Source organism: Cydia strobilella, chromosome Z (genome assembly GCF_947568885.1).
Source record: "Cydia strobilella chromosome Z, ilCydStro3.1, whole genome shotgun sequence".
Classification (NCBI taxonomy): Eukaryota; Metazoa; Arthropoda; class Insecta; order Lepidoptera; family Tortricidae; genus Cydia; species Cydia strobilella.
Window position 1 is genome coordinate 26,849,599 of NC_086068.1, and position 24,565 is coordinate 26,874,163.

The window sequence follows — 24,565 nt, forward strand, 5'->3', positions numbered from 1 at the left end:
CCTGATAACTCCGTCATTTCACTCATTGGTGAACCGATTTGGAACATTGTTTTTGTTTGAATGTGTATAGTCCCAAGTTGGTCCCGCCTCCCGCCTTTGTCAAAACCCAGTTCTGATGATGGGATCCATGAGGAATCCAGGGAACTCCTCGAATCTTATAGGCATACATATAGTGGTTTTTGTATTTTCATTAATAAATCAAGTATTTACGTTCAGAAAAACTGACATTTAATGAAGTGGAACTGCTGATGATGATCAAAACGAAACCCTTTAACGATGCATAGTTCACTTTGACGATTTGTCCTCTTCGTTATGTTTACTAAGCGAGTAAGATACATAAAGAACATTTTTATCAAGGTTTAGTCGGATGACGGATTCCATTGGGGATTGAGGGAACTCCTCAAATATTATAAGCATACATACAGCGATTTTTGTATTTTCATCAATAAAAAAAGCATTTACCTACAATTAAATAGTGCCATTTGACAAAGTGGACATGAAAATATTTAAACTAAAAAGTAGAAAATAAAAACTTTTTAAACAAAAAGAAAAACCGACTTCAAAAAGGATAAAATAAAATAATATTATTCCTTTTCTATGCGCTAGCAATTAATACGTTTAAAGTCGGTGCCAAGCCAATAAGTAATATGTATATGTATGCCTAATATTTGAGGAGTGTCAATTGGCATTCGATTTGACGTTGTTGATGCTTTAAAAATTTGGCTTGGCACCGATTTCAAACGTATTACTTACTAGCGCATAGAAAAGGAATAGTAGTAGTAGTAGTAAACTCTTTATTGTACAAATATACATATTAAAAATTACATGGTACAAATAATAAGATGTACAAAGGCGAACTTATCCCTTTGAGGGATCTCTTCCAGTTAACCTTAATAGTATTATTTTATTTTATCCTTTTTTTAAGTCGGTTTTTCTTTTTGTTTAAAAAGTTTTTATATTTCTACAAATTTTGACCAAGTTGTAATAAGATATGAAATTCAATTACACATACAAATATAAGCCCACCAATCGAATACGCGCACGAAGGGTTCCGTACCATTACGCATAAAACGGCAAAAAAATCACGTTTGTTGTATGGGAGCCCCACGTTAAATATTTATTTTATTCTGTTATTTAGTATTTGTTGTTATAGCGGCAACAGAAATACATCATCTGTGAAAATTTCAACTGTCTAGCTATCACGTGACGGTTCATGAGATACAGCCTGGTGACAGACGGACGGACGGACGGACGGATGGACAGCGAAGCCTTAAAAAAAACATTTATTTCAGACTAAAAGGTCCATACATGGTTAGCAAACATTACAATCTTATTACTAGTGTTAGTACCGCATAAAAACTAAAACTAAAAACTAAAACTAAACACTAGACGGCGAGTGCATGCAGCCCCTACCAACGGTTGAGCATGGGGCCATTTTCGCGCTCCATGAACACGCCCAGAATGCTGTTGGGGCTACCGCGCAGGCGACGCATCAGTGAAGCGCACCTTTTGCGCATTATCGCCGCAAAGCTGTCAACTTGTGCCTCCGCAAACATACCAGAGGCACTACAAAATCGCGGCAACCCCATCAACACCCGGAACGCGTTATTATATTGGGCGCGTAGGCCGTTGTATGCCCTCTGCGTATAGTTGGTCCACAGGCTGCATGTATAGAATGACTGACAGTACGCTTTGAAAAGTGTAGTCTTTACTTGTACAGTACATTTCGCGAGCATGAGGACTGGTAGGATGAAAATGACACAGTCCTTTCAGAGGCCATTGGCAAACACCGTCGACTTCTTCAGCAGCACGGTAGTGCTAGCCAAGGTGGAAACGTTGCGGAGTTACGGCGGATTAACATAAGTCTGCGTAAACTTTCCAGGGAAATGAAGGACAAATGGTGGCAGGATAAGCCTGCCACATGCAGTTGCTCGTGGACACTAACCAGTTAGGGGAGTTCTACAAAGAGATAAGGAACCTTACGAATAACACACCACCTGCAAAAGTGCCACTAAAGCCTTGTAATGGCGAAGGCCTTCTTAAAAGTAAGGATGAGGTATTGACACGCTGGGCAGAACACTTCAACACTCTGTTGATTGTTGATCGAGCAGCAGATCTAGGACACATCAGGTCAATGCCTCAACTTCCTATTGTCATTGAGCTGGATAAGCCACTGTCAGGTGACGAGGTTGCTTTTGCTATAAATCAACAGCAAAACAAGCGTGCGGCTGGCATCGACGTTATACCAGGAGAACTGATTAAATACGGCGGCGAGGAATTGCAATCAGCTATGTGGAAACTCTTTGTTCTTGTATGGGAAAAGGAGCAAGTCCCTCATGACTACAAAGTCTCGCGCATCAGGGCGTTATACAAGAACAAGGGCGACCGTTCTGATTGCAATTCTTACCGTGGTATATCGCTGTTATCGGTCCCCGGGAAAGTCTTTGCCAGAGTTTTGCTAAACCGCCTTATGGATGTATCGGAAAAGCTGCTCCCAGAAACCCAGTCTGGCTTCCGGCCAGACCGAGGCACCTGTGAAGCTATATTCTCAGTACGTCAACTACAAGAGAAAAGCAGAGAGCAAGGTCGACAACTGTTTCTCTGTTTTGTTGACCTTGAGAAAGCATTTGACAGCGTGCCTCGTGAAGCCCTCTGGGTAGTTCTGGGCAAGCTTGGATGTACGGAAAAGTTTGTAAGACTGGTTAGACTCCTATGACGATATGGAGTGCTGCGTGGCTATCGACGATGAACAATCGGACTTCTTCCCCGTTACGTGCGGGGTGAAGCAAGGTTGCGTCCTAGCACCCACTCTGTTCGCTTTGTATTTTTCGGTCGTAGTCCGAGAAGTCTTATCAACATGCTCCGAAGGTGTTCGCGTCCGCTATCGCACTGATGGCAACATTTTTAACCTGGTCAGATTTAAAGCACGCACAAAGGTCTCATACGCAATGATCACAGAAATTATGTATGCAGACGACTTGTGCTTTGTGACTGAGTCCCCGGAGGGCATGCAGCAGCTCATGTCCAGTTTCGACGAGTCTTGCCGCAGATTTGGGCTCAAGATCAGTGTGAAGAAATCTGAAGTCATGTCGCTGGACGTGCTCAGTCAACAGACACTGGTCGTTAGACTTCGCGAGGACCAGCTGAAGCAGGTTGACAAATTCCGCTACCTGGGGAGCACGATAACTTCTAAGTGCGATCTTGATGCTGAAGTTAACAGCAGAATCGGGGCTGCGGCTGCAGCTTTCGGTAGGCTAGATCACAAGGTCCTCAGCTCACACGACTTGAAATTGGCCACTAAGATCTCCGTGTACATGGCAGTCGTGCTGCCTAACCTTCTTTACTCTGCTGAAACGTGGACCGTTTATCGCCGCCATATTCGTGTGCTGGATAGATTCCACCTCAGATGCCTACGTAAGATACTGAAGATCCGATGGTCTGATCGTGTTCGGAATACAGAAGTGCTGCGTAGAGCAAATGTGGGTGGTATCGAGGTATACCTCATGCGAAGTCAACTTAGGTGGTGTGGTCACGTTTCGCGGATGAACGACCAGCGTGTGGCTAAGCACATCTGTTATTCTGAACTTGAGGAGGGCAAACGGAAACAGGGCGGCCAATTCCTCAGATACAAAGATGTGCTTAAGCGTCACATGAAAAATTGTGGCGTAGAGCCCTCGCGATGGGAGCAGCAGGTAGCCGTGCGTACGGAATGGCGGGCTGCAATAAATGCCAAGATAACCGATTTTGAGTCTCAGCGGCGCTTAGAGCTTGATGCCAAGCGCGATAGAATAAAAGCCAGACCACCCGCGGCAATACCCTATAACTTTGTTGATGGTGTGCTCACATGCCCGCAATGTTCGCGAACTTTTAGTAACAAGATCGGCTACATCAGCCACTTGCGAGCACACCAGCGACAGCAACGGAGTTGACAGCAGTCGCCGTGGCCGAAGTCGGCCGTGGAGTTATTATTATTATTATTACATTTCGCGAACCTGCGGGCCAACATGTTACATCGGACAGCCAACGACTTACGCTCTCGCTCAATATCCAAGTCGTCACTTATTAGGTCGTCAGTTACCCAGTGACCCAGGTACTTGAACTTAGTGACAAAGTTTAAAGGGACATCGTAGAGTACAGTCGGGTAGCTTTTTCTACCAGCTTTAAAAATCATCACCTCGCTCTTTTTAACATTATACCTGAGTCCATGGGTCACAGCATAGGACTCACATATTTTTATCAGCCTTCTCATTGCGTCGATTGAAGGGCCGAGCAGCACCATGTCGTCAGCGTAAGTGTTATTGTTGGCGGCGACTCCGTCAATGCGGCATAGGTACTGCTCAGCTCCTCGATGAGTTGGTTGACGTACAAATTAAACAGTTTGGGAGAAGACAGCCCGCCCTGTCTTACCCCACACATAGTGACTCGAGATTGTGTTACCCCATCTCACAGAATTATTTTGATGTAAATACCAATATTTAAACAGAGCTATCACTTCCTTAGGAACACTTCTCTTGGCCCATAACATATCATATGATACAAGGTCGAATGCCTTTGATAAATCCAGAAACACACCATAAACCGGTGTATTCCTACTGGTGTAGTACTGGACGGTATTCTTGAGGGCCAGGATAGCACTCTCTGTGGACAGTCCCTGCCGAAAGCCAAATTGGGCGTCATTTAACTTGATGTGCTGATCTAACTGGGCATCAAGTAGACCGTCCAGCACCTTGGCAATGGTGGTAGCCAACAATATCGGCCTATAGTTAGACAGATCTGAGGCATCGCCTGTTTTATTTTTGACGACTGGGACTACAACAGTCTGCATTAGTTCATCGGGCAGATACCTAACAATGGCTCAGAGTGTAAAAAACATGGCGAGTACTGGTTACGTTACAAGGTACAGTTGACGAAAACGGTTAAAGGGTGTAGAAGTGGTGGTTATAGTATGGAGGCTGATGCGAAAGTGATTAAGCGAAATTTGAATAGTAAAAAGGTAGTTTTAATTTAGGTGCCTCTAATTGGCCGCGATACAAGTTATGTTGAGCGCTCCTATTGGTGTTTTTAATAAAGCCTCCGCATACTAACCGAGCCCGACGGCTGCGTTTAGTTACTGCATTATACAAATAAAAGGTTGCGTTCGCAACACCTGAGTTCCACTTGGTACAGCCAGGGTTCAGCATCAGCTCAGCTCCATGTATACTAAAACCTTCTCCAGAATGTAACAATAACAAACACTTTTCTGAAAACCGCATCAAAATCGATGCATGTCCCCTATGCAACAGGGGAGATGGTTTTTCACGTCCGCCACGTTGGATTTTAAAATAGTTGTTGTTTTCGTAATCAGCAACCCGATAAACCATAGAAACGATACCCATGTTGATTTTCAGACTGTCACCATATTTCCCCCTCTTAGGGGTTGATTTTTCAATAAAACCTGAAACACGTGTTTATTAATTTATCGTTAGGAATACTCCTGTGAAGTTTCGAATAAAATAGTCTTAACTAATCTTGTTTCCCCATACAAACTTTGGACCCCCATTTCACCCCCTTGGGAGGTGAATTTTGAAAAATCCTTTCTTAGTACACCCCTAGACCTTATAAGAAACCTACGTGCCAAATTTGGAATCTCTAGAACCAGCAGTTTGGGCTGTGTGTTTATATGTTAGTCAGTCAGTCAGTCAGTCAGTTTCTTCTTTTATATATTTAGATAAAGGATGATTAAATAACTGTATAGAAGTTATTATTCACCGATATTCACGATTGACCTTGCCTCATGTCTGATCACTGCTCTTTCTGTGCCCTATATCTTGAAAACGGCTCATCTCATGAAAAAATGTTTGGTACCTAACTTATCGCAAATTTTATGTTCTACAACTCTTACCTACATGTAAATAACATTGGAGCTTTAGAAATTTTGATATCCGCGAAATACCGATTTGTATGACATTTGACCTTGAATAACTTCTGACGCGCACACGATCTATGCGTCGATTTTTAAGAGAACCTTTAATACGTCATAACGAAGGTGTATAAGAGTTTCCAGCTTATTAGCTCTCATTCCAAGGTTGACACCCCTTTTAAGGCTTAAAATGACTGGGCCATTTAATTTTGTTTTGAAATGTCGTCTGGATTCACACATCTCCTCATGAATACGGCCGGCAGCAGGCTTGCCATGCAATACCCAGGTCTGAAAACAAAGCCTAGCCCTCCCACGAGCCCCCCGGACATGCTTGTTCCAGCCCGTAATATACCTACGCCGTCTTACGACCTTAATATTGTGACTATTCATTGACGCCTCAGTTAATGTGCCTATAATAATTCTGTACATATTTTTCAAAAGCGTTTGACTACTGTTCATGCACATTTTATATGTACATCCACGTAACTGGAGGAAAATCGATTTCCCGCAGCTTACAATCACATGTCTTACTGAACTGTCTAATTTGAGCCTCGTCACGCTCCCCCCATGCAACCTTATTATTAACAGGAATATGATTTACAATTTTAGGTTTTATTATGGTAAGATTACATTCCACGAGGAGAGGGTAATGGTCTGACCAGTATGTATCGAATGTGCATTAACTGCATTATGCTGCTCTAATAACTATATAGCATCCTGCCGCATAAATGCCCATGATATATTCTCAACTTCAACGAAATTAAAATCACATTTAAAATATACGTAGACGCATTTTTTGTTTTATTCGATCTTAACCAGAAACATTTAATATTTGTTTCCTTTTATGCCCTACAAAATTTATTCGGTTAATTAATGGGATAACAATATCATAAAAAGACAAATAACTCATGAACTAAAAAATAAAACTAAATTAAATCTAAGAACCCTAAATACTTCTAAAAGTAAACACGCAATATAAAAACTATAGAAAAAGGCCTCCACGCGCAATCCCCGGCGCAAAGGTGCCCATCACACTCGCTGCGTTACCGAGTTGAATTGTTAATTAAAAACGTTTGAAATGTTTGAAAACAAATCTTAGATACTACTACGTATAATAACTAGAATATAGGTAATTGCCGGGACTTTTAACATGTGTAAAGTGAGTCGGACCGAGGCCGCCTCGCCTACGCTAGCGACAGCTGTATTACCTATAGATATATACTAGACCTTTCTTTTTCCTTGTAGAAGTAAATTAAAATTAAAATTCATTTATTTCGAGTAACAGGGACTCATAATTACAATAGTATTATATTACAATTTAAAAATGAGATTAAACAGAATAAATAATATTTACACCCTATTCTAAAATACAATTCACGACACAACACAACACAACAAAAAAAAAACATTTTAAAACATGCCTGTCGCAGCAATGTCGTATGTAAGGACAGTCGACTCTGTCGGCAATCATGGCCGACGGCGTTGGGGCTAGCTCGCACCCTACGCACCAACGCGGCCCCGCGCGCGCGCATGCTCGCGAAGAAACACGCCGTGCGCGCCTCCGCGTACATGCCCGACGCGCTGCAGTAGCGAGGCAGCCCCATCACCGCCCTGAACGCATTGTTGAACTGCACACAGAGGGTGTTGTAGGCTCTTTGAGTGTAGTTCGCCCATAGGCTGCATGTATACAGAGACGTGCAGTACGCTCTAAAAAGCGTTACTTTCACGTCCCAGGAACACTTTGCAAACCTCCGGGCGATCATGTTAGCTCTAACACATAAAGACCTCCGCTCACGCTCGATGTCAGCATTGTCTTTCGAGGTCGGTCGTAACGATATGGCCAAGATATTTAAATTGTTGTACTCTTTCCAGAGGTACGCCATTAAGATAGATAGGGGGCACGTCTAATACTCGTTTAGACCCAACCTCAAAGACCATATACTGGCTTTTAACGGCATTGTACATTAAACCGTGGTCACGAACGTACTCCTCACAGGATTTAAGTAAGGTACGAAGGCCACATATTGACGCGCTCAGCAGGACCATATCGTCTGCATAACTCAAGTTATTTAAAATCAATTTTTTAACATGCAGATACGTCTGCGAGCGATACTCCAAATTTTTATATTAAAGGAAAAAATGGAAAAAGTTACACTTCCGGCAGGATTTGAACCCGCAACCTCCGCAATCCGTGCGTTAGTTATTTACGCAAACACCGTCCACATGACAGCCGATATGGCGACTGCTGAGCTCGACAATAAGTGCATTCATGTGTTGAAGAGTGAGGGAGATGTTAGACCTCCCTGTCTCACCCCACACTCCAGCCTGTACTCTTCCGACATCTCTCCTGCCCATCTGACGCTGTTGACTTGGTGTCCGTACCAGTGCTTGAAAATGTTTACTAGTTCCTGAGGCAAATTAATGCTCTTAAGCTTTTTCCATAAAAGCTCGTAGGACACCATGTCAAAAGCTTTTGATAAATCCAAAAAACAAGCGTAGACAGGGGTTTTTCGGTCCGTGTAGTATCCGATGACATGCTTAAGCGACAGTATTGCACTTTCTGTAGACAACCGAGGCCTGAAGCCAAATTGGTTATCATGGAGAGAAATCAAACACTTTCGTGGTGATGGTCGCAAGAGAGAGGCCTGTAGTTGTTTGTATCTGACATGTCTCCAGTTTTGTTTTTCACTACAGGTACAACTACAGTTCTCAAAAGGTCGGGGGGAAGATACGAGTGACTCACGCACAAAGAAAATAACATTGCAAGAACCCTGGAAACGTGCGGCCCGGCATGTTGGAGGTGTTCAACACTGAGGCCATCATGGCCAGGGGACTTTCCTTTCGTTATTGAATTAATAACTTTTCCCCTCACTAGCTCGGAAAGCCGTCTTTTATCCTTTAAAACAAGCGGGGAAAAAAGCATTTTATCCACTAGTGGGGAAAGTAATTTGACCTTGAATGGAGCATGTTTAAGTAGCTTGACAGGATAACAAAACGTAAAACGCTCATAATAATGGTTCGTTCGATATTAATTATCATTAAATAAATGGTTTGAGAATATAATAAAAATACCAAATTTAGCTTTATTTAATAATTTTAAGAGGCCGTAGCAGGGACCGGCCCGCTATCCCTTATCGGGGTTTTATAAGGGTATTGCATAAGGCTTAACTCACCATACCCTTTGCCAGACGAAACCCTTTGTTTTGGTTTTAAAAACCCTTATATAAAGCTACCACATTTGAGTAATCGGTAGCCCAAATACCCTTACAAAACCCTTATCATCCGCTCACCAACACCTTGCATATTGCTTATAAGGGTTAGCCTTATAAAAGGCTTCCCTTTTAGCATATTAGCGTGCTAATTTAAGTCGTCTACCTTGTTCATAAAGCACACATTACTTCGAATTCGAGCGATCGTCGGCGGCGACGGCGGCGTTCTTTGACTAGGCAAGTATTTTATTTCCTTTTCATACACTACCGTAGATATATACTAATCCTGTCTCTTTCACGCAAAGGGAAACCTTTATAAAAACCGCTTAAAGATAAGGGTAACCCTTATTAAGAGCTAGCCTTTTTTTTTTTTTTTTTTATACCACGTCGGTGGCAATCAAGCATACGGCCCGCCTGATGGTAAGCAGTTACCGTAGCCTATGAACGCCTGCAACACCAGAGATATTGCACGCGCGTTGCCGACCCTTTAAAAACCTGTACACTCCTTTTTTGAAGAACCCCATACTGTAGCCCCTCGGGAAAACCTCGGCAGGGAGCTCATTCCACAGCCGAAGCGTACGCGGGAGGAAATTCCTCTTAAACCGCACAGTACGCGACCATTTAGGTGCTAGGGTGTGAGGATGAACACCCTGCCGATGGCGAGCGGTGCGGTGATAGAAAGCGGCCGTTGGCATCATGTCAAACAATTCTTCAGAGCACAGCCCATTGTACAAGCGGTAGAACACACACAAGGAGGCGAAGTCTCTCCTTAGACTTAAAGGTTCGATACCGCTTGTGAGTTTGGGATCGTCGACGATTCGTTAGCCTTATTTTTGGTTAGCTTTTCGGTAAGGGTTAGTCAAAGGTAAGGGTATGAATGGGCTTGCAGCTCAAAAGGGAAAGTCTTTCAATGTGTTAGCCGTGTTTAAGTGTCGCCCATTGAAAGGGTTTTATCGCGGAAAGGGTTGTCCGGTCCCTGGGCCGTAGTCGATTTTGGAGCAAAAATGTAAAATTGATAGATTTAGTCGTTGAAATTATACACGTTTTGTTACGTAATATCTAAATAACAAGTATTGATTTCTATTAGCACGTCTTCTCATCTTGCCTTTTAATAATGAGGTCGCGAGCGTGCGTCACCGGTAATGCATGAAGAGAAGGGGCAGTTTCTAAAAATTCATCAAAAAATCATGGTAGTAAATTATACAAATTGATGTATAAGAATAGTTTCAGCGAATGTTGTAGATTGTTTAAGTATCAAAATTAAGTTGAAATTAAGTCGATTTTCAGAGAAATTGTCACTTGTTTTGAAGTAATTTCTGAAGAAAATTGATTTCGTCTAACTTTCATTTACATTACTTCAAAGTCATAATAATAAAAATTTAGTCTGATAAACCTCAAGTACAGGATATGTGTAATACAAAATTACCATGTTTAGCAGTCCAAACTTTACGAAATTTACAAATAAGAGCGACAAAATCAGTGCTTTACGCGCGTTTACCTAAACGTCCATCAGAAAAGCAAACATAACTAATTTAGTGAGTCTGTTTTCAAAAAATTGATCTGATAAAAGGTGAGATAAGAAGACGTGCTAATAGAAACCAGTACTTGTTATTTCAATTAGGTAACAAAAGGTGTAAAATTTCACGGACTAAATCTATCAATTTTACATTTTTGCGACTAAAATCGACACCGGCCTCTTAAGTCATAAACCTTAAAATTCCATAAGAAACGTTAGATTTTTTATAATGATGTTATAGTTATTTGTTATACAAGGGTGCAAAGTTGTATTTTACCTGCGAGTGTTTCAACACACAAGAAGTAAAATACATTTGCACCCGTGTGTAACACAAAACTTTTCCCCGCACTAGCGAGGAAAGTGCAACATCCACAGGCGTTAGATCATCTTCATCACTGGAATCATATATTTTTGTACGATATTATAACAGAAAACACTGGAAATTCAGATTTTTACGTGAGTCGGTGAGAAGTGCTTTTAAGTAAAAATTTTGTTGACAATGTTGACATTTCTGTTCTGACGTATGAAATGTCAACGATGCGTTTTGAAATTACATCGACTCAACTTGTGCTTTCAGAATTGGTTATTTCGATGGTAATAACAAGGAACCTAAAGAAACACAGAAGTACAAAGAGAGCTTTAAAAGAACTTAATCTAAACAAATCTTGGATACAAAAACTTGGACAAGACAAAGAAGAAACAAAAACAAGGAAAGACGTAATAAATCATGCTACACACTTTTACGAAGAACTCTACAGAATGAAAGACTACAACCACATACAAGAGGAAACACCCATTGCGAATAGCGTAAGCTTGCCAGTAAAGCAGATCGAAGAAAAAGAAGTTTATGAGCACATAAAGCAGCTGAAAACCGAAAAAAGCCCAGGTCCTGATGGAATAACAAACGAAGCTCTAAAACATGGTACACCAATCCTGCTTCAACACATAACACATCTATTCAATATGGTACTTAATTCCGAAACCATACCAGAGCAATGGTGTACATTCGACATAATATTGCTGTACAAGAAAGGCAACTCCTTAGACATCGGTAACTATAGGCCAATCAGCTTACTGGCGAGCATATACAAACTGTTCTCCTCAATAATGTTAAGGCGAATATCCAAAACAATTGACGACTCACAACCAAGAGAGCAGGCTGGTTTCAGGGCAGGTTTCAGCACCACTGATCACATACAAGCACTAGAACAGATAATAGAGAAGTATAAAGAGTTCAATAGGAACCTATACGTCGCTTTTATAGATAGCAAGGCATTTGATAGCATCAATCACAGCGCAATCTGGAATGCATTGAAACAGCTTAATGTGGACCAAAAATACATTAATATTATAAAGAATATATACGCGAAAAGCACTAGCCGAGTCAAGCTGGAGACAAGAGGGAAACAGATAAGGATAGAAAGGGGAGTCCGACAAGGAGATCCCTTATCACCCAAGATCTTTATTGCTGTCCTGGAAATCGTATTTCGGAATCTCAAATGGGAATCAAAAGGCATCAATCTGGAGGGCCAGTTAATAAACCATTTGAGATTTGCAGACGACATAGTCATAGTAGCTGAAACTGCAACAGAACTAAGAGAGCTTATAAAACAACTAGACGAAGAAAGCACCAAAGCAGGCTTACAAATGAACACAAATAAAACCAAAATAATGACAAACAGCAAACAAATACAAATAAATATCAACGGCAACAATATAGACTATGTAGACCAATATATATATCTAGGAAAGCAACTGTCCTTCACAACAACAAACAACGAAGAAGAGGTAGAAAGGAGAGCCAACATAACCTGGAGGAAATTCTGGTCACTGCAAGAAATCCTAAAAGGCAAATACAGCTTAAACCTAAAAAAGATAGTGGCAGATACATGCCTTCTACCGAGCCTGCTCTATGGGTGCCAAACATGGACTTTTACAGATAAAATAAAGAGAAAGATAAGAACCACCCAAAGAGCCATGGAGAGGAGTATGCTCAACATAAAAAAGATACAAAAAATAAAGAGTACATCTATAAGAGAAAAAACAAAGTTACAAGACACACTAACTCAAGCCCTCAAATTAAAATGGCGGTGGGCAGGACACATCGCACGGTACAAAGACGATAGATGGACAATATTGGCAACGAAATGGAAAGGCCCTATTGGCAAAAGGAAAGTAGGAAAGCCATATAAACGATGGCTGGACGACATGAAAGAAACTGCAGGGAAAGACTGGCTAAACAAAGCGGAAGACAGGCAGAAATGGAGAGAATTGGAGGAGGCCTACACCCAAAGAGGGGTCCAAATTAAATAAATAGATAGTAAATAGAATACATAAACCTAACACTAACTAATAACTATAAGAAACTTACTAACCAATACGCTAAAACTTCTAATGTAAAATAATTGTAATTTGGAAATAAAAGGCTTTTTATTTTATTTTTATTATGATGGTTCCAGTTTTTCCTATGGAGTCACTTGCCCTGACTGACCTTAATTAATAATCTTGATAAGAATACTTGATTGTGGAGTCGCGTGAGTCGCGCAGGATGAACATAATTTATTAATATATCCTGGCAAGCAAGCCTGGTGCTTACAGGTAGCGGGGGCGGCGGATACTTAACTACCTAGGTACAACAAATAATAGTTTTCATACGATTCTTTTCCATTATAGCTAGGTACCTTTGAAAAATCCGGCCAAGAGCCTGTGGGACTGTTCAGAGTAGGCGGTCTTAAAAGGTGTTTATACCTATGGATAAAATAAGACAAGCAAAGGAAAGTATCAGGACGGACGGTCATGGCAAAACTATATAGTTGACAGAACCAGAGTTTATAACAGTTCAAGATCCTTTGATCTGAGCGTCATTGTTGAGCCCACTTAGTGATTCTAGTTTGCCGGTACGCAGTGCGAACAGAGCATGTACCTAGGGTTGATACCTTTTTTCTACAGAAAAATAGTATTTTTGTCAAAATATTGAAAAAAATACAGTACTTATTTACACTGGGAAAATGGAAAAAAATAGGACACCGATTTGAGGCGAATTGTGAAAAAAATTTAAAAATCCAAGTCGCAAAGTACCCAGTAACATACTTTTCTTTTAGAAAAATCATCAAACCTACATCCTAAAACCGCGTCTTTGAGAAAAAGTTAAAATAAGTTTGAAACGCATTTAAGGGCCCTTATTCCCTGGAGCCTTCGCGATTTCACGAAATAACACTCAATAGATGGCGTTGACGCGCGGTACGCGAGCGCCGGCAACTATAACACGTTTTGAACGCAGAGAAGAATAATCTTGATCGTTGTCGATTTCAATAGCAAGTAACATTATTTTTATTGTTATAGCTACTCTTTTATTTCATTTTATATGCATGGTAGTAGTAAATTCAGTTTATTATGTTAAGAAAATATACATACTTGTACCCAGAGATGACCAGGGTGCCTAGCCAAGATGCCAACCGTTTAGAATAAGAATATATATTTAAAAGAAAAAACCTTAATAACATTAGATATTATCCTGTGGCCCCACACTAGGCTATGCCTGTCATGTGGTAGCCGGATTCGCAATATACAACCAAAGTTTAAGTAAAAAAAAGTAATAATTAAAGAAATTAACTAATTTAAAGAAAGAAAAATTAAAGAAAAAGTTTGTGTGTTGGGTTGTGCATATAAGGCTACATAGATTGTTAGCATACGTAAGTGATTAGGTGACGACCTTCAGCAGCATTTCAGTCTGACTGTAGTTAAGACTTTTCAACCAGTTCTTAATTACGAATTTTGCTTCAAGAGGAGACTTTTTAGATATGTTGCAGGCCTTTACCACTGTATTGTAAATATACGGATGCAGGGAGTTAGGCAAACGCCTCGCGAATGCGGATTTTGTGATGGGAGTAGGAATTTTGAAGATTCGATTACGGATTAGGGTAAGATATTCTTCGGAATTTATAGGTTTTCGATGCACGTGAGTTGCAACTCGTAGGATCAATAATTGCCTCACACTAAGAATATCCGCGTCTTTATAAAGGGTGACCGTTGAAAACCACCGACGCTTCCCAAGCATGACCTTGAACACAAACCTTTGGGCCCTTTCGAGAGGCAGTAGTGCAGAGCTAGTGGAGCCACCCCACACGCCATTGCAGTAAGACAGGATGGATTCGCATATCGAAGTGTATACAATTTTAAGCAATTCCCTCGTAACAGAATTTCGTAGCAGTTTCATAATAAATATCACCTTTCTGACTAGTAGACATTATTTCGATGTGCTTTTTGAAATTAAGATTTTCATCAAGCGTAACGCCCAGATACTTTACGGCAGTACAATTATTAACCACACCGAAAACTCTACTCGAGTGACTGAATCTGCATTGGCACGAGAAAACTTGAGATCTGGCCGTGAGCTGGGGGCAGAAGAAGCCGTTTTATGAAAGCATAAGTATTTTGTTTTTGAAATATTAAGTGAGAGCAGGTTGTTAGCGAGCCACTTGGTAATCACAGACAAACCTGTCTCCGCTACCGCAAAGCATCGTTCCCAGGCCACATCGTGAAACAGCAGAGCAGTATCGTCTGCGTAGCAGATAATTTCTGCCTGGCTGACGGGCAGCGAAATTAAGTCATTGAGGTAGATCAGAAATAGGGTGGGACCGAGGATGCTTCCCTACGGCACACCGAAGGTTATCGGAGCTGAGTCACTGACTAAAGTGCCAAGTCTTACACACTGCTGCCGGTTTGTAAGGCAGCTTTTGAACCAGTTCCATGCGATACCGCGAATGCCTGACACTTCAAGCTTCCTTAGCAATATCGGTATTGAGACAGTATCAAATGCCTTAGCCAGATCTAAGAAAATTCCCACGCAGGTTTCTCCTCTATCAAGATAGGAAGACACAAGGTTAACCAGTAAGGTGGCGGCTTGTTCAGAAGATCTGTTTTTCCGAAAACCATATTGTCTTTGGGAGAGCAGGTGTTCTGATTCAAGGAAATTGATTAGTTGATTATTAATAATCTTTTACAGTACATATGGTGCTACTTTCTCGCACTAGTGCGTCAAACAGCACTTTTCGTTCATATGTCGAAAGTTTAAAGGGCCATATGTACTGTAAAACGTTGTACGATACACGTACAAATAGGTAATTCGCAACTCGTGTCGATTTAAAACACTCCCTGCGGTCGTGTTTTAATTTATCGCCACTCGTTTCGAATTTCCTCTTTTCCGCACTTGTATCGTAAATAACTATTTCAGCATTTTAGATAGACTGCTGAAAAGAGAAATAGGGCGATAATTCCCGGGGCAGCTCTTGTCACCTCCTTTATGAACGGGAACCACTGCACTTTAGGTACCTATAGTGTACATTAAAACCAAATCTGTAGCTGGCCTCTGAAATGGCTAATAGAAACGCGTTCCGTATGTCTTTCGCTTTCCAAATGGCCAGGGTGCATAGCCAAAATGCCAACCGTTTACGCTCCGTAGCAAACGAAACGTAACTATTTCTGTCGCACTAATATGGAAGAGTGATAGAGAGAGATTACGCTATTGTTCGCTTCGGAACGAACGACTGGCATCATGGCTAGGCACTCGGGTTTAGTAGCTACAGTTTACGTTAAAACTACTTAAAACCAAATCCATAGCTGGCCACTTAAATGGGTAATAGACACGCTTTCCGTATGTGTTTTGCTTTCCAGATGACCAGAGTACCTAGCCAAGATGCCAACCATTGGTTCCGTAGCGAACGATAGGGTAATCTCTCTCTATCACTCTTCCATATTAGTGAGACAGAGACGGTTGCGTTTCGTTCGTTACGGAGCGTAAATGGTTGGCATCTTGGCTAGGCACCCTGGTCATCTGGAAAGCGAAACACATACGGAACGCGTTTCTATTACCCATTATAGTGGCCAGCTATATCTTTGGTTTTAATGTAAACTATAGGTACGTAAACCTGGGTGCCTAGCCAAGATGCTAGTTGTTCGTTACGTAGCGAATGATAGGGTAATCTCTCTCTATCACTCTTACATATTAATGCGACAGAGACAGTTGCGTTTCCACTTCGCTACGGAGCGTAAACGGTTGGCATCTTGGCTGGGCACCCTGGTCATCTGGAAAGGGAAAGACATACGGAACGCGTTTCTACTACCCATTCAGAGGCCAGCAACAGATTTGATTTTAATGTAGACTATAGGTACCTAAACGGTTGGCACCTTGGCTAGGCACCCTGGTCATCTGGAAAGCGAAAGACATAAAGAACGCGTTTCTACTATCCATTTTAGAGGCCAGCTACAGATTTGGTTTTAATGTAAATTACATTATAGGTACCTAAACGGTTGGCATCTTGGCTAGGCACCTTGGTCATCTGGAAAGGGAAAGACATACAGAACCCGTTTCTACTACCCATCCAGAGGCCGGCTACAGATTTGGTTTTAATGTAAACTAAAGGTACCTAAACGGTTGGCATCTTGGCTAGTCACCCTGGTCATCTGGAAAGCGAAAGACATACGGAACCCGTTTCTACTACCCATTCAGAGGCCAGCTACAGATTTGGTTTTAATGTAAACTATAGGTACCTAAACGGTTGGCACGTTGGCTAGGCACCCTGAACAGACCCGATTACCTAAGCGAAAAAAAATTATTTGTGATATAAAATGTACCTATGATCACGTTGATCACCTAAGGATCAAGATTTTATAATCGCAGTATACATCACTTCTCGGAACTAGCTCGCTGGTTACGAATGCAACGAACGCCTGACAATCGAGCACAGGTCCGTCCCCTAAGCGCGCTCGGCGGAGACTGAGCGCGCAGCGTCGGGGCAGCGTGATTTATACGTCTTTTAAAAATATTTAAATTCACGGCAAAATAGGTCCTATAGTTATGACTTATTTTTTTATGGGTTTACATAAAGTTAGTTTGCTATAATCAAAGATAGATATAACTCCGTAATAGATGGATACAGTCTAAGGAAAAAACGTGCCTCGAAAATCAAGAAAATTTGATTCTCGTTCAGAGGGCGCTACTAGTTTTGGCCTACTGTCGTATAGATGGCGTTGACGGTTTCGTTTGTTATTTAACAATTTTAACGCATATCAGTGAAAGAACATGGGTCAAAATCATCAAAATAATTAATGCAAATAAAAAAAATCATTTATCTATATTTAAATACATTTTATCGTATTTTTACAAATCTTCAATTTCAGTTTTAAAGTGTGTCGACAGATGGCAGTGAATTTACTGGGGTTACAAAATTTACTATGACAGTACCGCTCTAGTATAAGTTACTCTATGCTATAATAGTATTTTGAGGGCAAAATTGCGGTACAATTTGCGATAAAAAATATAATGCGATCCTGTTTTCACCGAAAAAATGAAGAAAACTCGGAAGGTGTTTTATCAATTTTTTTAAATTAATCTTTGGTTTTTAATCATTTCAGCCCCTCGTACAAGATATGGTGAATTGAATTGTAATCATTCATGTACCAAATGGTTCTTGTTTACTGCAAAATTGGCAACCGAAACGACACTTCTCACTGCAAATTTTGAAAAATACTCCCAAGAAAACTCATTTATTTTAGGTTTAAAAAGAGACAATGAAAACTTTAACTATTTCAGCCGCAGGTTTAGGAAATGATTATTTAAGAACATTAACAGTTTTTGAATAAATACTAATAGTTAGGTACGTCGTAATGTTGAATGGAAAAGGAAGCATTTTGCAAAATACGCTCGCTTGTAAGAATAAGGACTCTACTGTCACATTTCGCATGAAAGAACGGGAAAGATCATGCGCGCCAAGTGTCAATTTTGATCGAATTTTGTCGATTTATATGTATTTTAAACGTTACCTTACAATATCGAAATTCGAAAGCTATGAAATTACTATTTAAGTTATGATTGCTTTTTCTTCTTTTTTTGTTTATAGTATCACATAATAAATAACCGAGTAAAGTTTGATTAAAAGTCCGAGTTAGAGGTTACTTTGGGAATTAATTGTATAGAGCGAAGTGTCATAATTCGTGTATCGGAAGCTATGTTATTAAAGATAATATAGTCAAGAACTACATATATATTTTTTCCACGTCTACGAATATCAACGCCTCTTAGAAAAACATGATCATATAAGGAGATTTTTCGCCTTCTAGCTCAGGGAACCGCCCTACGTTCCCGTTGGAAGTTACATAGATGATGATTGATTATGTATTATGTATCTTAAGGTGGTTTTCATTGAAATACACCAATATTGATTTTAATGTCACTTACAGATTGTGAAAAATTAGGCTTTGATTACAGCAAGTCGCCGAGACTATTCATGAAATAATATAAAAATCTTTGTGTGGATTATTCTTTTTCAATATTTTGCTATCTTTAACATATTATGAATTTAGGAAATCAACATTCTTATTTTAAACAACAAAATTTACATTTTCTCTTAAGTTTACGTATTTTAACAATTTAGTGAAGTATGCTATAAATTACGTTCAATCAGTCTATCAAGCATCTATCATAAAAGTGTCATTATTACTAGCCTTTTATTGCTTAAATTTGAAGATTTTATGATCTCCGAAGCGTCCTCTACAATACAACATTTGATAAATTTAGACTCCCGTCCCGTGGCTCCCGCACTACAATGTACGAGTATAATGTTTTAAGTAATGAAAAAATAATTTTAAATTTTTAATTAATTTTTAATTTTTATTGTAGATAATGTCTATTTTAATCTTATAAATACAAATAAAAAATCATTATGCTAACAAGTTATCGAATTTTATTATAATGGATAATAATTGGCACTGTCGCATGTTTAACTATTCCATGTTATTTTGAAAATGCTTCTTAAATTCACACTATTTTAGAAACTTATACTTAATGTCATTTTTTGTTCAGTATTGTTTTAATATAAAATCATTAAATATCCTTCATTTTTGTCTGTGATCGAGCATAAGGAACCCTTTTCCTAAATGTATGGGAGTACACTAGTGATTTTCATGTAACTTTTATCGTTTATAAATCGAGAAAAAAAAACGTCGAATAATAATGACACCTTTGTGATCGATGCTTAGACGGATTAAACGTAATTTATAGCACACTTCATTAAATTGTTAAAAATAGTGCGTAAAGTTAAGAGAAAATGTAAATTTTGTGGTTTAAAATAAAAATGTAGATTTCTTAAATGCTTGGGTTTTATTTCGATCCTTTACGTGTATGCCCTGTTTTTCTGTAACAAATAATGGGCCGACTAATCGCCGACTACAAATATGGCCTGATAGTCGGCTTTCCCGACTAGTCGGTACATCCATACTAAATTAAAAAACATTATAAGTACGGGTGGCAAGTGGCAACCCTACATCATGCACCCTGCGTCGCGCGAAGTCTGCAAGCAGCGCGCGCGCTCGCCACGCGCCTCGCCTCGCGTCGCCGTACTCGCCGTGCTGGCGTACGGCGTACTCGACCAAACAGTCTATCTCCGGCGGTCGGCCAGGGTGCGGGTGCGCATACAACATACAACACCGCCGATATCTGCGCGCGCGCCACTACACAAACTACGTTACAAAAAGGTCAGTTATGCGAATATCTAAACTAAAACTATCATGCTTATACTACATAGGTAGGTATGTTATAAATAAGTCTACAAGCTTTTGCGATTACTGTTGTTCTCTGAAGTGCAATTACTTGAAAAATATAAACCAGTTTAAGTGTTTTAAGAATGACATATCTTTATTAAATCATCCCCAATTGATTAATTCAACATATACTGACTGCTGCCCATGTGTATCATTATTTCTAATGGTATATTTAACACGCGTATTAGGATACATCTTACATGATCTTACTTAGTAAAATAAGGTATGTCGATACTTATACATAAAAGGTAAATATGTAATGGCAATAAAAGGAAATCTATTCAAAACATTAACCTTGACAGTTTTAAAAGATCATAAACTAATATTTAACTGGAAGTAAATTAAGAAGGCATATATGGCTGAATGAATGCTTAGGTAGGTTATAGAAATGTTATAAATTCTAAATTAACTCCTCTATATTTAAATTTCATTCTAAAGGATCACGGGATCTGCTTTGGCAATCAAAGAATTGGCGTAAGCACTACCATATGACCCAATCCAACCCAAAGGGGATCTGAGCCTGTTGGGAATAAGAGTCCGGTTTCCTAGCGATGTTTTTTTTACCAAAAAGCGATTGTAAATCTTCTTCTTCCTCGCGTTATCCCGGCATTTTTGCCACGGCGCCCACGGCTCATGGGAGCCTTGGGTCCGCTTTGACAGCTAATCCCAAGAATTGACGAAAAAGCGATTTTAAATATTAAATGATAATTGGTATGTAGGTACCTATGAGCTCCAAGCCCAGGAAACTCATGAATACGAACCGGGGTTCGAATTAGCGACCTTCGGTTTGAAAGCCGCACGTCTTACCGATACGATATCTGCGCTTCTAAAATACTCTGTTATTCAATAAATAAAGATTCTTCCACCATTAGTTAAATATCCCCGAAGCTCCAATTTAATGACACGCAAACAGGGATCCCTGAAATTGTAGGTGTCAAATTTCATTACTGTCACTATTGTTTAAACCCCATTTAAGACCTAAAATCTGTTTTTGCAGTCACATTTTTAATTCCAAAAAATTTTCCTGCATTTATTTTAGTAAATTTGTATTGCATAGCACTCGTGTACCAATTATGGATCTACTGATGTCTATTTCATTGAAATCCACTCAATAGTTTAGGCGCTAGATGTAAAAATATGATTTTCCCCTCACTAGCTCGGAAAGTTGTCTTTTATCCTTTAAAACAAGCGGAGAAAAACGCATTTTATCGACTAGTGGGGAAAGTAATTTGACCTTGGATGGAGCGTGTTTAAGTAGCTTGACAGATAACAAAACGTAAAACGCTTATAATAATGGTTCGTTCGATATTAATTATCATTAAACAAATGGCTTGAGAATCTAATAAAAAATACCGAATTTAGCTTTATTTAATGATTTTATGTCATAAACCTTAAAGTTCCATAAGAAACGTTTGTTTTTAATAATGATGTTAAATATAATTCTGAACGCACAAGTTGAGTCGATGCAATTTCAAAACGCATCATTGACATTTCATACGTCAGAAAATTTTTACTTAATAACTTCTCACGTAAAAATACAGAATTTCCAGAGTTTTTGTTATAATATCGTAAAAAATTAGTGATTCCAGTGATAAAGATGATCTAACGCCTGGATGTTGCACTTTCCTCGCTATAGTGAGGTGAAAAGTTTTGTGTTACACACGGGTGCAAATGTATTTTTTAATACAGTTGCTCAAAAAGTGCTACTTTTCGTGGCTGTTTAGCTTGCGGAAAGTTGGTTTTCGCGAACTAGTGCTTTTTACTTTTCCAATTTTTTTTAATATTTACTTAATCGAATTTAAACTGTTGTGAGACATACTAACATGGTTTAATGTAATTTTTACTTGTTCCAAATTTCCAATTCATGATTACTTATTGATAAGTGTTAATATTAGTTTCCTTTAAACGTCATAATCAACATAAAAACCTACTGTTAATGTAAGAATACGAAAATTATGCATATTTCATATTTTATTACTTACCTCTTCATCATTATAAGTATTATAACACGTTTATTTTTTAATGTTTAAAAACCGTTCTTAATAAGTTGTCTGAATGGAACGGAACGCCTGTCAAAGAAGAGGCGTATTTTCTTACTGCAAGAATGTTTTAAGTTTCTAAAGGCAAAATTCGATATTGTTTTTATAAATATACGATACACAAATAATCGTAAATAACTATATTTAGGTAATAATAGTACAATGTTTTAATATTTACAATTGTTTCTGTCTTATAGAACATGCATTTGAAAAAAAAAACATTCATTGAAGTGGGTTCAAAAATAATAACAAAATCTATTCTAGTCGAATAAAAGCTAGGAAAACACCTCTTCATAATGTCAATGTCAATGATGTCAGTGTCACAGAATTAATAATATAAAAGTTTCGAATTCCATTCCTTACTTGTTGCTTTTCTTATTTTTTCGCAACTGTATTAAAAAGATATCTCGGTACTCGTGAAGTAATGGCATACTTTCCGCACTAGCATCGAAATGTACTATTATTTCTCGTGAGTTGAAACTCTCGCTACGCTCAGGATTCTATTTTAGAACCACTCGCTTCACTCGTGGTTTACCTATAGAATCCTTTGGCTTGCTCGTGTTTCGATTCCACACTCGCGGGTAAAATACAACTGCACCCTTGTATAACAAATAACTATTAATATTCGGCATCCTCTCAAGGCGGCTGTATTGATTTTTCTTTAATAAAACAAGTGTAAACAGGTTGTGAAGGGCAAGAGGAATCTACCGGTACGTCATTTTTAAAAATCCGTCCAGTATTCTGAACTACAGGGTGTACTGATTATCAGTATTTAAACCCATAACCGTACTTTCTGTTTAAGTCGCAGTCGAGTAAAATATTCATATTGGGGTATAACGTGTACAAATGTATTGTCAAAAGTGGAATTCATATTCCTACAAATTTCCTAGTAAGAGAATATCCCCTGAAAGAGTATAAGCGCTAAATCTGGATTCAGCTATTATTTTCTATAACAAGATTTATTTTTTCCGCAAAGATATAGGACTTTTTTGTGTAGAATTTAATAAGCTTTAATGCTGCCTTACATCATATTTTTACAGAGAACGTAGATTTAGAGTAAAACGCAAATTTCTCCAGGATGGTACACATTTTCCAAGATGGCTGCGATTCCTCAAGGTCCCCAAATGTGAAATAGTGTGGACATGAAAAAGAGACCTTTAATTAACATACATACCAAATTTCATAACTTTGGAAGGATTTCGAGGTTATACTTAATCCGATAGTACTAATATAGAAATCTGGCCAAGTGCATGTCGGACCACCCATCGTGGTGCATTGCGTACATTAATACTTTTACTCGTCAGCATGGAATTTACATACAAAAAATACATCAACAATTATGAAATCCATCTGAACAAACTGCAAATATCAATTCAAACTAAAGTATTACAATTACTTTGAGATGTCTCTAAATGTCGAAAAACAAAACTATAATAATAATATTAAAAAACACAAACATACAAAAACAATCTAACAATTTTATTAAACCGGGAAAATCCTTTGTTTGTAATGAAAGAAGACAAACTGGAGTTTTATTTTTCAAAAGCAATTAATCTAAAATGTAGTGTTTAAAACTGAAAATTTTCATTACAGCCTGAAAAGCGTGATGGAAAATTTCTTGCATTTCCCAGTTTATATTATTTGTTTTTTTTATAAATTAAAATTAAAAAAAAAATATATCATGGTCTGAAAGTGGGTCTATGTTGTTCTAAAAAGTGCGCAGAAGTAATACGTTTCTGCTCTAGTGCAGAAAAGTGGTGTACTCCTCTTAGTGGAGTCAATATAAAGTTTGTTACATTAAATGCACACTCAAATTTTTCTACATGGGTGAATTGTACATCATATTGAATACCCGTCTGTAAAGTAACAACTTGATATCAGTTCCCGTTTTTGAGAAATAAAACTTTTTTTTAAATCTTTTATACTACTTAAACAATAATTCCCACATAAGATATTTTTCGTAGAATCGGTTATGAAGCTGATATGACTACACGGTCAGAATATCTCTCGACAATAATGTAAATTATAGATTTAATGAAACAAATTATAATTTTGTAAGTTTTTCATGACCGAGGAACTCCCACTCCGAGAGAAAAGTTTACTATGGTGGTTATGAAGTAGTTGTATCAATCATGTTTAAAAATCTCCCGAGTCACTACTATATTTGTAGAATAGCAGCAAGATTTTGGAAACAAACAGCAAATAATGTTCTGCACAATTAATGGACATTTCTAGTTTTTTGCCAGTTACTGCACAAGTTATGGAAGAATAACATATTCATTTTTCTCTCGATAATTAAATCAAT

General features: G+C 38.8%; 1 protein-coding gene across 2 annotated transcripts in view; it reads left to right on the top strand.

Moving 5' to 3' along the window:
- The first annotated feature begins 20,043 nt into the window (after nt 1-20,043).
- Nucleotides 20,044-24,565, top strand: part of LOC134754320 (proton-coupled amino acid transporter-like protein CG1139) — a 79,464-nt gene continuing 74,942 nt past the window's right edge. The window contains exon 1 of one of the 2 annotated variants that reach the window (XM_063690581.1): nt 20,044-20,155. The gene's annotated coding sequence lies outside the window, so the exon portion shown is untranslated. The remainder of the gene's footprint in view (nt 20,156-24,565) is intronic. The other variant, XM_063690582.1, reaches the window with a different exon arrangement.